At 42.1% G+C, this 16,130-nt stretch overlaps 1 long non-coding RNA gene across 1 annotated transcript; it reads right to left on the bottom strand.

Annotated features, from left to right (window-relative positions):
* Positions 1-8,778: 8,778 nt before the first annotated feature.
* On the bottom strand, positions 8,779-11,743 carry LOC140196029 (uncharacterized). The gene is made up of 3 exons (XR_011885597.1): positions 11,609-11,743; positions 10,172-10,304; positions 8,779-9,941 (listed from the first exon to the last, which is right to left on the bottom strand). It is a non-coding gene; the product is annotated as an uncharacterized lncRNA (long non-coding RNA).
* Between the last annotated feature and the right edge of the window lie 4,387 nt (positions 11,744-16,130).

Raw genomic sequence — 16,130 nt, 5'->3', positions numbered from 1 at the left:
GCCATCCCGGCCCTTCTAGTCCATGCCGAACTCTTACCCTATCCTAGTCCCACCGACCTGCACTCAGCCCATAACCCTCCATTCCTTTCCTATCCATATATCTATCCAATTTAACTTTAAACGACAACATCGAACCTGCCTCAACCACTTCTACTGGAAGCTCGTTCCACACAGATACCACTCTCCGAGTAAAGAAGTTCCCCCTCATGTTACCCCTAAACTTTTGCCCTTTAACTCTCAACTCATGTTCTCTTGTTTGAATCTTCCCCACTCTCAATGGAAAAAGTCTAAACACGGCAACTCTATCAATCCCCCTCATAATTTTAAACACCTCTATCAAGTCCCCCCTCAACCTTCTACGCTCCAAAGAATAAAGACCTAACTTGTTCAACCTTTCTCTGTAACTTAGGAGATGAAACCCAGGCAACATTTTAGTAAACCTCCTCTGTATTCTCTCAATTTTATTGGCATCTTTCCAATAATTCGGTGACCAGAACTATACGCAATACTCCAGATTTGGCCTTACCAATGCCTTATACAAATTCAACATTACATCCCAACTCCTATACTCAATGCTCTGATTAATAAAGGCCAGCAAACCAAAAGCTTTCTTCACCACCCTATCCACATGAGATTCCAGCTTCAGGGAACTATGCACCATTATTCCTAGATCCCTCTGTTCTACAGCATTCTTTAATGCCCTACCATTTACCATGTACGTCCTATTTTGATTAGTCCTACCAAAATATAGCACCTCACATTTTTCTGCATTAAACTCCACCTGCCATCTTTCAGCCCACTCTTCTAACTGTCCTAAATCTCTCTGCAAGTTTTGAAAACCTACCTCATCATCCACAACGCCACCTATCTTAGTATCATCTGCATACTTACTAATCCAATTTACCACCCCATCATCCAGATCATTAATATATATGACAAACAACATTGGACTCAGTACAGATCCCTGAGGCACACCGCTATACACCGTCCTCCAATCTGACACACAGTTATCCACCACTACTCTCTGCCGTCTCCCATCTAGCCACTGCTGAATCCATTTTACTACTTCCATATTAATGCCTAACAATTGGACCTTCCTAACTAACCCTCCGTGTGGAACCTTGTCAAAGGCCTTACTGAAGAACATATAGACAACATCCAGCGTTTTACCCTCGTCAACTTTCTTAGTAACCTCATCAAAAAATTCAATAAGATTTGTCAAACATGACCTTCCACGTACAAATCCATGTTGACCGTTCCTAATCAGACCCTGTCTATCCAGATAATTATATATACCATCTCTAAGAATACTTTCCATCAATTTACCCACCACTGATGTCAAACTCACAGGCCGATAATTGCCAGGTTTACTCTTAGAACCCTTTTTAAACAATGGAACCACATGAGCAATATGCCAATCCTCCGACACCATCCCCGTTTCTCATGACATTTGAAATATTTCTGTCAGAGCCCCTGCTATTTCTACACTAACTTCCCTCAAGGTCCTCGGGAATATCTTGTCCGGACCCGGAGACTTATCCACTTTTATATTCCTTAAAGGTGCCAGTACTTCCTCTTCTATAATTGTCATACTTTCCATAACTACCGTTCTTGTTTCCTTTACCTTACACAATTCAATATCCTTCTCCTTAGTGAATACCGAAGAAAAGAAATTGTTCAAAATCTCCCACATCTCTTTTGGCTCCACACATAGCCATCCACATTGATTCTCCAAGGGACCAATTTTATCCCTCACTATCCTTTTGCCACTAACATAAGTGTGGAATCCCTTTGGATTTATTTTCACCTTACTTGCCAAAGCAGCCTCGTATCTCTTTATAGCTTTTTTAATTTCTTTCTTAAGATTCTTTTTACATTCTTTATATTCCTCGAGTACCTCATTAACACCAAGCTGCCTATACTTTTTGAAGATCCCTCTCTTTTTCTGAACCAAGTTTCTAATATCTCTTGAAAACCATGGCTCTCTCAAACTTTTAACCTTTCCTTTCAACCTAACAGGAACATAAAGATTCTGAACCCTCAAAATTTCACCTTTAAATGACCTCCATTTCTCTGTTACATCCTTCCCATAAAACAAATTTTCCCAATCTACTCCTTCTAAATCCTTTCGCATCTCCTCAGAGTTAGTCTTTCTCCAATCAAAAATCTCAATCCTAGGCCCAGTCTTATCCTTCTCCATAATTACTCTGAAACTAATTGTATTGTGGTCACTGGACCCGAAGTGCTCCCCAACAAATACCTCCGTCACCTGCCCTGTCTCATTCCCTAACAGGAGATCCAACACTTAACCAACAATTAAGATCCAACACTGCCCCTTAATTAACAATGATTAACAAGTAGGCGTACCGGTATATCTAATACAGTGCCGCCATATATCCCAATATAGTGTAACTATCGAAGTTGGCTGGTGTATTCCACCATTCTGCGTAATTATAACGTGACCAGGTGCAGAGTAAGGGTGGGGTTATACACCACTTGCCACTTTCACGTTCTTTTAAACAAGGCTGTTGTAGCTTTGATGAACAGTAGATTCTCATACAATCAGAATAGCTGATGCTGTCATGCCAGGAAGAATTACTGATGGAAGTAAAAGCTGTTATATATGAAGTGCTGATATTTAGAAGGAAAAGTAATGGTAGGACATGTATGATGAATGGCAGGGCTTTAGGGAGCTTTGAGGGACAGATGGCGGACCTCTGAAAGTAGCAGCATAGGAAGTGAAATGGTGAAGAAGGCCCATGGGATGCTTGCCTTCTGTAACTGGGGCACAGAATATTAGAACAGTAAGATTATGGTACTTTAGTAGGGATACAGGTGGAGTAGTGAGTACTCTACAAAGGACACGATTGCATCAGGAAAGGTAAAGAAGGGTTTCACCAGGATGTTATCTGGGCTGGAGAATTACGATAATGAAGAGAGATTGATAAGGCTAGGCTTGTTGTCTCAGGAGCTGGGGAGACAACAAGATCTCCTGCCTTGCCCCCATATCCCTTCATGCCCTGACCAATCAAGAATCTATCAACCTCTGCCCTAAATATACATAACGACTTGGCCTCCAAAACTGCCTAGGGCAACAAATTCCACAGATTCACTACTATCTGGCTAAAGAAATTACTCCTCATCTCCATTCTAAAAGGATGCCCTCTATGCTGAGGCTGTGTCCTCTGGTCATAGACTCTCCCACCATAGGAAACATCCTTTCCGCATCCACTTTATCAAGGCCTTTCACCATTTGATATGAAATCATCCCTCATTCTTCTGATTTTTAGTGTATACAGGCCCAGAGCCATCAAACACTCTTCATATGACAAGCTGTTCAACCCTGGAATCATTTTTGTGAACCTCTTCGAACCCTCTCCAGTTTCAACACATCCTTTCTAAGATAAGGTGCTCAAAACCACTCACAATACTCCCAAGTGAGGCCTCAGCTGTGCTTTATAAAGTCTGAACATTACATTCTTGCTTTTATATTTTTGTCCTCTTGCAATGAATGCTAACATTGTATTCGCTTTCATCACCACAGACTCAATCTGCAAATTAACACTTAGGGTATCCTGCACAAGGACTCCCAAGTCCCTTTGCACCTCAGATTTTTGTATTTTCTCTCCATTTAGTAAATAGTCAACCCTTTTATTCTTTACCAAAGTTCATGACCATACACTGTATTCCATCTGCCACTTCTTTGTCCATTCTCCTAATCTGCCTAAGTCTTTCTGTAACCTCTCGACTTCCTCAAAACTACCTGCCCCTCCACCTTCATATCATCTACAAATTTTGCAACAAAGCCAACAAATCCATCATCCAAATCATTAACTTAAACTGTGAAAAGAACCGGTCCCACCACAGAGCCCTGTGGAACATCACTTGTCACCAGCAGCCAACCCGAAAAGGCTGCCTTTATTCCCACTCTTTGCCTCCTGCCAGTTAGCCACTGCTTTATCCATGCTAGAATCTTTCCTGTAATACTATGGGTTCATAGCCTGTTAAGCAGACTCACGTCTGGTACCTTGTCAAAGGTCTTCTGAAAATCCAAGTACACAACATCAGCTGATTCTCCCTTGTCGATCGTGCTTGTTATTTCTTCAAAGAATTCCAGCAGATTTGTCAGACAAGATTTTCCCTTGAGGAAACCATGCTGACTATGGTCTATTGTATTTTATTATGTGCCTCCAAGTAACCTGAAACCACATCCTTACAAATTGACTCCAAAATCTTTCCAACCTTCTAATCAATTGTGGTCAACTCCTCTCTCATGACTCTGTAATTTCCTTTACTCCACTGATATATCAGACTGACTGGCCTATAGTTTCTTTTCTTCTGCCTCCCTCCCTCTTGAAGAGTGGAGTGACATTTGCACTTTTCCAGTCTTTCTGAACCATTAAAGGCAGATAAATCCCCAGGGCCAGATGGTCTGCATCCCAGACTGCTTAAGGAAGTAGCCCAAGAAATAGTAGATGCATTAGTGATAATTTTTCAAGACTCCTTAGATCCTGGACTAGTTCCTGAGGATTGGAGGGTGGCTAATGTAACCCACTTTTTAAAAAAAGAGGGAGAGAGGAACCGGGGAATTATAGACCAGTTAGCCTAACATCGGTGGTGGGGAAAATGCTAGAGTCAGTTATCAAAGATGTGATAACAGCACATTTGGAAAGCGGTGAAATCATCGGACAAAGTCAGCATGGATTTGTGAAAGGAAAATCATGTCTGACGAATCTCATAGAATTTTTTGAGGACGTAACTAGTAGAGTGGATAGGGGAGAACCAGTGGATGTGGTATATTTGGATTTTCAAAAGGCTTTTGACAAGGTCCCACACAGGAGATTTGTGTGCAAACTTAAAGCACGCGGTATTGGGGGTAAGGTATTGATGTGGATAGAGAATTGGTTGGCAGACAGGAAGCAAAGAGTGGGAATAAACGGGACCTTTTCAGAATGGCAGGCAGTGACTAGTGGGGTACCGCAAGGCTCAGTGCTGGGACCCCAGTTGTTTAAAATATATATTAATGATTTAGATGAGGGAATTAAATGCAGCATCTCCAAGTTTGCGGATGACATGAAGCTGGGCAGCAGTGTTAGCTGTGAGGAGGATGCTAAGAGGATGCAGGGTGACTTGGATAGATTAGGTGAGTGGGCAAATTCATGGCAGGTGCAACTTAATGTGGATAAATGTGAGGTTATCCACTTTGGTGGCAAAAACAGGAAAACAGATTATTATTTGAATGGTGACCGATTAGGAAAAGGGGAGGTGCAACGAGACCTGGGTGTCATTGTACACCAGTCATTGGAAAGTGGGCATGCAGGTACAGCAGACGGTGAAAAAGGCGAATGGTATGCTGGCATTCATAGCAAGAGGATTCGAGTACAGGAGCAGGGAGGTGCTACTGCAGTTGTACAAGGCCTTGGTGAGACCACACCTGGAGTATTGTGTGCAGTTTTGGTCCCCTAATCTGAGGAAAGACATCCTTGCCATAGAGGGAGTACAAAGAAGGTTCACCAGATTGATTCCTGGGATGGCAAGACTTTCATATGATGAAAGACTGGATCGACTAGGCTTATACTCATTAGGAATTTAGAAGATTGAGGGAAGATCTTATTGAAACATATAAAATCCTAAAGGGATTGGATAGGCTAGATGCAGGAAGATTGTTCCCGATGTTGGGGAAGTCCAGAGCGAGGGGTCACAGTTTGAGGATAAAGGGAAAGCCTTTTAGGACCGAGATTAGGAAAAACTTCTTCACACAGAGAGTGGTGAATCTGTGGAATTCTCTGCCACAGGAAACAGTTGAGGCCAGTTCATTGGCTATATTTAAGAGGGAGTTAGATATGGCCCTTGTGGCTAAAGGGATCAGGGGGTATGGAGGGAAGGCTGGTACGGGGTTCTGAGTTGGATGATCAGCCATGACCATACTGAATGGTGGTACAGGCTTGAAGGGCAGAATGACCTACTCCTGCACCTATTTTCTATGTTTCTATGAACCACTCCAGAATCTAGTGATTCTTGAAAGATCTTTAATGCCTCCACAATCTCTTCAGCCATGTCTTTCAGAACTCTGTGGTGTACACCATCTGGTCCAGGTGACTTATCTACCTTCAGACCTTTCAGTTTCCCAAGAACCTTCTCTCTAGTTATGGTAACTTCACACACTTCATGACCCCTGATACCTGGAACTTCCCCCACACTGTTATTGTCTTACACAGTGAAGACTGATGCAAAGTACTTCTTTTTGTCCATTATTTCATTGTCCTGCATTACTATCTCTCGAGCATTGTTTTCCAGTGGTCTAATATCCACTCTCGCTTCTCTTTTACACTTTATGTATCCAAGGAAATATTTGGTATCCTCTTTAATATTATAAGCTAGCTTTCTTTTGTACTCTGTTTTTGCCTTCTTAATGACTTTTTTAGTTGTCTTTCTTCTGTTGGTTTTTAAAAGCTTCCCAATCTCCTAACTTCCCACTAATTTTTGCTCTATTAAATGCCCTCTCTTTGGCTTTTATGTTGGCTTTGATTTCCCTTGTTAGCCACGGTTGTGTCATCTTGCCTTTAAAATACTGCTTCCTCTTTGGGATGTATATATCCTGTGCCTTCTGAATTACTTCCAGAATTTCCAGCCATCCCTGCCACTGTTCTTTTCTAATCAATTGTGGCCAACTCCTTCCTCATGACTCTGTAATTTCCTTTACTCCACTGTAATACTGAAATATCTGACTTTATTTTCTCCTCAGGGTGAATTCAATCATATTATGATCACTTGCCCCAAATGGTTCTTTTACCTTAAGCTCTCTAACAAATTCCAGTTCATTACATAACACCTGGGGTGTATGGTGTGTCTAGGGAAGGATAGCACCTCTGGTGGTGGGCTTGTCATGCTCTGCCCAGGGTAGTCTGTCCACCTTTGGTTCCCACCTGCCCCCTGGCTCTACGTCGACTGGCGGGCTAAGCCAGGTGAGGGTAGCTGGGAAACTTCACCCCAGTGAGATAGGGATATGCTTACCCCAGCATACGAAGCCAGTTCTGATGGACTGGGCAGATGAGATCAACTACATTTCCAATGGCCAAGAAAGCGGTGCTGCAACACTTTGTGGAGAACAAAGGGCACGACAAAGCACAAAAGGCATCATGGCCATCCACTGCAGCCGAGGAAGTCCCCAGTCGTGGTGATTTTTCATACCTTTGGACCAAGATTTTTAAGACCGAGAGAGTGGAACTGCCCCAGTGCAACTACTTTTTCCACCGTAAAACTCCTCCCGCAGAGGTTTATGTCATCGTCGGAAACCATGGACAACCAACACACAACACCCAATCCAGAATAGCTGATCCCCTAGTGAGCGCAACCATGAGTTGCTCTAAAAAGCCATCTCGTAGGCATTCTAGAAACTCCCCCCTTGGAATCCAGCACCAATCTAATTTTCCCAATCTACCTGCATATTGAAGTCCCCCATGACTATTATAACATTGCCCTTTTGACATGCATTTTCTATCTCTTATTGTAATTTGTAGGCCACATCCTTACTACTGTTTGGGTTCTGTATACAACTCCCATCAAGGTCTTTTTATCCTTGCAGTTCCTTAACTCTATCCACAATGATTCAACACCTTTTGACCCTAATGATTTGATTTCAATTTTACCAACAGAGCAATACCGCCTCTCTGCCTGTACTTTTGATACAGTGTGTATCCTTGGATATAAACTTCCCAGCTGTAATCTTCTTTCAGCCATGATCCAGTGATGGCTACAGCATCATACATGCCAATCTGTAACTGTGCGACACATTCATCTACCTTCTGTATACTGCACAAATTCAAATATAACAACTGCAATCCTGTATTCACCCTATTCAATTTTGTCTGCAATTTATGTTTCAGCTCATCCTGTTGACTGCAATTTTGCCCTATCATCAGCCTCTCCTTGCTAGGAGTCTCACTACCCATTGGCTCTATTTGTAGACCAACTACCTCATCTTCAAAACTAAAATTTCAGTTCCCATCTCCCTGCCAGATTAGTTTAAACACACCCCAATAACTCTAGCTAACCTGCCCGTAAGGATATTGGATCTCCGCGGTCCAGGTGTAACCCAACACTTTTGTACCGGTCATAACTTCCCCAGAAGAGATCCCAATGATCCAGAAATCTGAACCTCTGTCCCCTGCACCAGTTCTTCAGCCACACCTTCACCTGCCAAAGCATCCTATTCTTACACTCACTGGCATATGGCACAGACAGCAATCCAGAGATTACTACCTTGGAGGTCCTGTTTCCCAGCTTCCTACCTAGCTCCCTAAAATCTCTCTTCAGGACCTCCTCACCTTGTCACCTTGAGAATGTCAAGGACCCGATCTGTGACATCCCTGATCCTGGCACCAGGGAGGCAACATATCATCCAGGTATCTCTATCACACCCACGGAACCTCACCTCAGTTCCTCTGACTAAGGAATCTCCTATCAACACTGCCGTCCTCTTCACCCCTCTGCTGTTCTGAGCCACAGCACCAGACTCAGCGCCAGAGGCTCAGTCACTGTGGCTCCCCCGGTAGGTTGTTCCCCATCAATTGTATCTGAAATTGTATAATTATTATTGAGGGAACGGCCGCAGATGTACTCTGCACTGGCTACACAGTTCCCCTCCTTCACAGGATGGTGTGGAAGTGATGGGCTGAAAGGTGCCTTTCTGTTTTGTACAGCTCTGTGACTAATTGAGTTAATTCTTGTGTTCACTCTCCCCGTCTCTTTCCAAAATGATGTCCAGGATACAATAACTGGATTCAAAAACAGTTTATTGAAACATCCATAAGTTTTCATATCGAAAATACAGCAAGCTTCTAGGCATATTTCTTGTTGCTCCACATTGCTTATAGCTTAAAATTATATGAAGCCATACTGTCAAAGTGAAGGCCATTTACCAGCATTATATATGTGCATTAATTTAGTAATTCTTGTGCTGTTACTGGCAGAGAAAAGGGAAATAACAGAAAATGACAGAAAAGAAAGGAGCAGTGGCTGGAAAAAGCTGGAGCAGGACTGTGGTCTTTTGCTCTTGAATTCATAATGTCATTAGATCAGGAAAGGTATAGTAATTCATTCATCTCCATCCTGAATTGCCAATAGCTGTAGTACCTTTACTGAAATACAGAATGAAATATTTGTGGAATTTCTGTTTTATTGAGAAACTGGAGTATCTTGTACATCTTGTACAGACAGGGATGGGGAGATTTGAAACATTAATTACTGTATATGATAACAAAAGCAATCTAAAGCTGCTTCCAGCGGTGGCAGTGTCAGTAACTAAGGGGGCACCAATTTCAAGAAATTAGCAAAAGCACCGTATGCAAAACAAGGGAGAAAGCTGTTAATATAAAGTGTGTTACCGAAAAGTATATAGTAGAAGGAAATTAAATGGTAACTTTCACTGAAGCTCTAGGAAGAAGTTTAGAAATGGAGAAATCTGCGTGGTTTTGAAAAGCAGCTGAAGTGAGGGAATGGGTGGCAGATGAATGAGTCTTGAGGGAATGGGAGGAAGATGAAGAGTCGAGAGTGTGAGTAATCGAATATCAAGGATAAATGGACAGAATAATCTGCTACAATCCTCATTCTATGGGTTTATGGTGGAGGGTTTTGCTTGATAGAGAAGAGAAAGGCAATTCAGTATTATATTTAGGAAAACATATGTTAATTTAGAAGGCCATTTGCTTAGCATTATTAATATTGTAGATACAGTCCTTCTTCCAGAATTAACGACTTTCAATTAAGGTAAAGTTTATAGCTAGAGAGCCTGTTTCATATCCTCTTGATATTGTTGCAGCATTGAAGTCCTTCAAAAGGTATTCTACATTGAAGTAGATTTCAGTAATTCATCAATAAAAGCCTTCACCCACTTGTTCTTCCCATGTAAACAGACTTTAGTGCCTGACTTCAAATCAGCTCTGAAAGAAAGAAGGAAAAATTTTATCTCTTTAGTTTTTTGATTTTTTTTGGTGAACTGCCATGTTGTTTGATTTAAAATGTCAATTTTTAAAGAATTCTTTTGATTGTCCCTTTTACCTTTGACAGATAATCTGTAGATACAAATATCATTCACATAATTTTTCCAGATTTTCAGGATTGCCCCAATAAAATATAAGAATGAGTATTTAAGTACATGAACAATTCTTACATGACCTCTGGAATGCGGCAATTTGCGTTGATGTTGAAGATTTCAATGTTACTGATCTGATTTCGGGGTATCTCCTTACTTTCATATTTCACACACCGACATTTTAAGTTCACCTTGTCATTTACAGGAGCAGCTGTAAAATGAAGCATAAAATGTTGTAAACATTTGTTTTCCATAATAGAGGTTTATTGCGTTCAGTATTTGTAATATGACCTTCTCTATGACTTTCTGTACTGTTACAATGAGACTGATTGTTAAGCTTGAGAAAAGACTTCTCGACTTCTGCCTGTGCACTTTGTAGCCTACATGACTCAACAGTGAATGTTTCAACTTTGTGAAGCTCACCTTTCTTTCCATTGCCATAATCACTGGCCAATTGTGTCTGCTATTCGTTTTATTTTGCCCTTTTTTTTGTATAGACTGGCCTGCTGGTAACATACTGTACAGACTGGATGAATCCAGTTTTAGTTGCCTCTTGATTGTCACATTATTTGAACATATCAACTCACTGTAGTCCCAAATTGGTCTGAGACCCAGACGAAATTGATTTTTTTGATGTTTTGTTGAAAGTCCTGTACCTGAAATATTGTGCACTTCTAGCAGAATTCTCAATCTTTCTTGCTCCAAACTGACAAGCCCAGTCATTCCAATTTAACTATTTTTTCTGAGATGCATCATTCCTGTAACCATTCCAGTAAGTACCTTCTGCATCCTTTATGGTACAGAATATCACTACATCTGTTCCTGTTTATGGATCAGCTGTCATATCAGTTCTAACCATAGGAGTAAATATAGGTTGTTTGCTCAGGGATCTTAGCTTTCTCAGAACAGATTGAGTGCAGAGTTAAAAGATACACCTGATGATGAGGCTCATTGAATTAATTTTGCGGACTACTTGTACATACCTCGGTTGTATGGACCTTCCTAATTGGAAAGAGAAGCAAATTGAGATGTTTATGGCATTTTCAGAGCTTATTGAGTTAATTGGAGAAACTATTTATTGTGGTTTAGCATCTCTCTCAAAATGTGGCAACTGTTATAGTGTGGCGGTCTCAGTATTGCATCAAAATATCAAATAGATTATGTATTCACATCCACAAAGTTTAAACCACAAATAGGAAAGCAAAGCAAATGTATGTAATAGAATAGTGTCAAGTCTATTATGGACAACTTTTAAGTTTATGGTCTCCATTCTTTTGCAGGCATTTGCTTTGCTCTCTTGAACTCTCTCCCTCATTTCTACTTAAAACACACTTACTTTCACATTTTTCCATTTCTCATGGCCACAAATGCTAACTCTATTTCACTGACCCGTTGAGTATTTGTTACATGTTCTGCTGTTATTGCAGGTTACCAGCATTTTTTCTTAAACAGAGTGCTATTAAGCTGATTCTTAATCAAGACAACGAAATTCAAAATGTAGAGTATTTTCCTCACCCATAAAGAAAGCTGCATAATTTCCAAGGAGCAGCAAGAATATGAAGCTAACGCTATAGTTCATTGTGAGCTTGAGTCTTTTCGTCTTGCCTTTCTGATTCAGCCTGGTTCTTCCTCTGTGTCTTCTGTTTGCCTTACACCAATACTTATAATCCGAGCTGAACAACCCGGTTAAGCAAAACAACGATTTTGCAATCACTGTTGCAGCAGAAATTGCTGATGAAGGGCAGATAGTTAGTTACAGAAATGTAAATTTAAAAATACATGCTGAAATTTGTAGATGATATCAAAATAAATATTTGAAATTCGTTAAAAGAAAAAGAAGCTGAAAAAATGATAACAAAATGATAAGGACCATAATATCAACTGCTAAAGCAACGTTAGCTTCTTGTGTGTTTGCACTACAAGTCTTTCACCATTTAAATTATAGGGTCAACAAACATGCTCTTCAGCCATACCAACTAGACTCATCCCATTTGCTTGTATTTGGTCCATATCCATGTTAAACTTTTCTATCCTTGTTGCTGTCTAAATGCCTTATAAATATACATTTTTTTTTATCTGGGAGCTCATTCCATGTATCAACCACCCTCTGTGTGAAAATGATTCCCTCAGGTCCCCTTTAGATCTTCCCCCTCTCACTATAAATCTATATCCTCTGGCTTTAGACTCTCCTACCCCGGGAAAAAAGGTTGTGTCCGTCCACCTTATCTACACCCCACATTCTTATAAACTCCAGTGAGTAGGGGCCCAAGGACATCAAATGCTCCTCAAACTTTAACCCTTTCATTCCCAGAATCATTTTCGTGAAACTCCTCTGGACCCTCCCCAATACCAGTACATCTTTTTTTAGATAAGGGGCCCAAAACTGCTCACAATATTCCTTGTGTAGTCTGACTAATGCCACATAAAGCCTCAGCATTATATCCTTGCTTATATATTCTAGTCTTTTCAAAATGAATGCTAACATTGCATTTCCCTTCCTTACCATCAAATCAACCTGCAAGTTAACCTTCAGGGAATCCTGCATGAGGACTCCTAAGTCCCTTTGCACCTCTAGATTTTCTGAATTTTCTTCCCATTTAGAAACTAGTCTATGGTCTTACTCCTTCTACCAACGAGCATAACCATACACTTCCCAACATTATTCCATCGGCTATTTCTTTGCCCATTATCCAAATCTGTCTAAGTCCTTCTGCAGACTCCTTCCTACCCCAATGCTTCCTGCCCCTCCATCCACCTTCATATTTTCTGCAACCTTGTCCACAAAGGCATCAATTCCATTATCAAAATCACTGACATATAACACGAAAAGAAATGGTCCCAACACCTACCCCTGCAAAACACCACCAGCGATCAACCAGAAAAGGCCACTTTTATTCCTACACTTTGTCTCCTACCAGTCAGCTAATCTTCTATCCATACTAGTATCTCTCCTGTAATACCATGGGCTCTTATCTGGTTAAGCAGCCTTGTGTGTAGAACCTGTCAAAGACCTTCTAAAAATCCAAGTTTTCTGAACATCCACTGACTCTCTGTCTATCCTGCCTGTTATTTCCTCATAGAATTCTAACAGATTTGTCAGGTAAGGTTTCCCTGTAAACAAACAATGCTGAGATTAGCTAATTTTATCGTGTACCTCCAAGAACTAAGATATCTCATCCTTAAGAAAGGGCTCCAATATCTCCCAACCACTGAAGTCATGGTAACTGGCCCATAAATTCCTTTCTTTTGCCTCCCTCCCTTCTCAAAGAGTGGAGTTACATTTGCAATTTTTCAGTTTTCTGGAAACATTTAGTGATTTTTGTAAGTTCACTTTTAATGCCTTCACTATCTCTTTCAGAACACTTGGGTATAATTCATCTGGTCCAAGTGACTTTCTATCTTTAGACCTTTTAGCTTCCCAAGTGCCTTCCCCTTAGCAATAACAATTACACACACCTCTGCCCTTGACACTCTCTAATTTCTGGTATACTGCATCTTCTACACTGAAGTCTGATGCAAAATACTTACTCTGTTCGTCCACCATTTGTTTGTTCTCCAGCATCATTTTACCACAATCCAATATCCACTCATACCTCTCCTTTACTCTCTATATATCTAAATAAAACCTTTGGTATCTCTTATTTGTCATTGGCTAATTTACCTTCGTATTTAATCTTTTCTCTCCTTATTGCTTTTTTAGTTGCCTTCAGTTGGTTTTTAAAAGCTTCCTGACCCTCTAACCTTCCACTCATTTCTGCTATATTATATGCACTCGCTTTTGTTTTGCAGTCATTTTGATTTTTATCATTCTTCATTTTTCATACCAAAATACACCACACCGTATTTTTTCCGCTTGGAAATCTAGTGTTCTATATGCCCCTAGTCCACTCACTCAGCTGGTTCCTCGGACTTTATTCAGTGTGGTAGTCTCTTTGCCTGCTACTGCCTGAAGGGTTTTGCCTTGCTGACCGGGTGAATGTCTGGCTGCAGGAAGTGGCTGATCACTATGGGAACTCCCATGAAGAAGTAATGTCTACTCAAGAATTATTCTTCTGTCAAAGTTAATTTGATGAAGTGCTCCTAAAAATGTCATGGTCCAGTCTGTGAAGTCTGCGTTTTGGCTCACGGTCTGGTCCGTGGATTACGGACTCTGGGTCTTCCGGCTGTCCCTTGTTTCTGTTGGGCTTAATCATAGGTACCTGATGCTCATCTTGGGGCTGGGAATATAAGTGGCCCCGGGTTCGAGTGTGAGTGCTGGTTCGTCTTGTCAGTATCCCGTACTCGCCTCTGTGGGGTAAGTCAGGCCATCTTTGCTGTTACCCTGCGGTTGGATCTGTCCCTTCCTGTCCTTGCCTATGTTGGGTAAGCCAGGCCGTCTTTGCCCTTACCCTGAGGCTGGACTGTTCCCTTCCCTTCCCCTTCCTTCTGTAGCCCTTGGCTGAAACCTCGCCTGCTACCTTTCGCCTGAAGCCTCGCCTGTGTCCTCGCCTATTCTTGCCGTCAAGTTCTACCACTGGAGCAAGACCAGAGCCTTGCTGTGTCTAGATAAGGAACTGTCTTTCGTTGTTTGGAACTGTCCCTTTGTGTCCTCGCCTTTGCTAGGTAGGTTCAGCCGTTTGCTGCTACCTTGAGTTGGGAACTGCCTCTGTGTTCACGCCTTCGCTAGATAGGTCCGGCCGTTTGCAGCTACCTAGTGTTGGGAACCACCTCTGTGTTCACACCTTCGCTAGGTAGGTCCAGCCGTTTGTTGCTACCTTGTGTTGGGAACTGTCTCATTGTGTTCAGCATACTGTGTATGAGCCCTGGCCCTATGTCCTGTTCCCAAGGAGGAGTCCCGGCTCTATGTTCCATATTCCTGTCTCTCAAGACCAAGGCTCTGTGTTCTGCCTTCCTGCCTCCCAAGACCAAGGCTCTGTGTTCTGCGTTCCTGTCTGCCAAGACAAAGCCTCTGTGTTCTGTATTCCTGTCTCCCAAGACCAAGGCTCTGTGTTCTACGTTCTTGTCTCCCAAGACCAAGTCTGAGCTTCATGTCCTCATCTAGTTCTGGTCCCGCGTCCTGCCCAGGGGTCCTACATCCAGTCCTGTTGCCTTGCCACGTCTTGTCCTTGCCTAGATCCGGAGTCCGAGCCCAAGTCAAGACCCAGGTTCTGGGTCCCTGTCCAGTCTCTGGCTCGGACTCCTTGTCCAGGTTCCAAGTTCCTAGTTCCTTGTCCAGGTCACGCTTTCGTAGTCTAGTCCTAGCCCAGGCCCTGTATCCTAGCCTCGTCCAGGGCCTGTGTCTTGTCCGGCATCATTTCTTCCCCACTTCCCTTGCTTTCTTGACACACCTTGTCCTGTTCCTAGTACCTCAGTGTCTATGTCTTGCATTTGGGTCCGCCATCAATGCCCACCTTATGACAAAAAATGTAGTTTGGATAGGGCTTCCTGTTGAGAGAGCTTCCCTCCAAGCTTTCCCACCTCTGTTATCTTGTTCTTTCCTGCAGCACCATTGCTCAGCCTCTTAGACGTACAAGAGCAATGCCAGGCTGTAGAATTTGTTGAGTAGTGTCAGTTACATGAAAACGAGCCAGGGCCTGTAATATCATTTATACTATGTCACACTGCACTGTTGTTGGTCCCTTTGACATAGGGATCGTTAGCAGCCTCCCTTCCATAGCAGTGCCTGTGCATTTGAAAATGATAGAAAAATTGCTCATTCCAGGCGCTGAAGTTATTCTGTCACACCGACACTTAAAGAAATAATATCTATAAGAGATATAGACAATTCTCTCTTCCCCTTCTTTGAGGCTGCTCTTCTGTCAACAGCAGCTGTGACCTTCCATGGGAATCTCCTTGGTGGGGTGAAGCTACCACGTGTGCCGACTACCATTCCGGAAGAACCAGGGGAAATTCTCCTTGAGGAATCTGTGCGGTGGAGTCTCCTGGCGAGGGTCCTTTTCACTCTGGTGTCCAGTGAATCAATCCTGAGGGTTAGGGAAGCTGGCCACCAGAGAGTACAGCAATTGCAGGATTAGGAGCACTCCCATAGACTAACATT

This window comes from Mobula birostris, chromosome 4 (assembly GCF_030028105.1).
Source record: "Mobula birostris isolate sMobBir1 chromosome 4, sMobBir1.hap1, whole genome shotgun sequence".
Lineage (NCBI taxonomy): Eukaryota > Metazoa > Chordata > Chondrichthyes > Myliobatiformes > Myliobatidae > Mobula > Mobula birostris.
The sequence above is the reverse complement of the archived record's forward strand: the minus strand, read 5'-3'. Positions and strand labels throughout refer to the sequence as shown.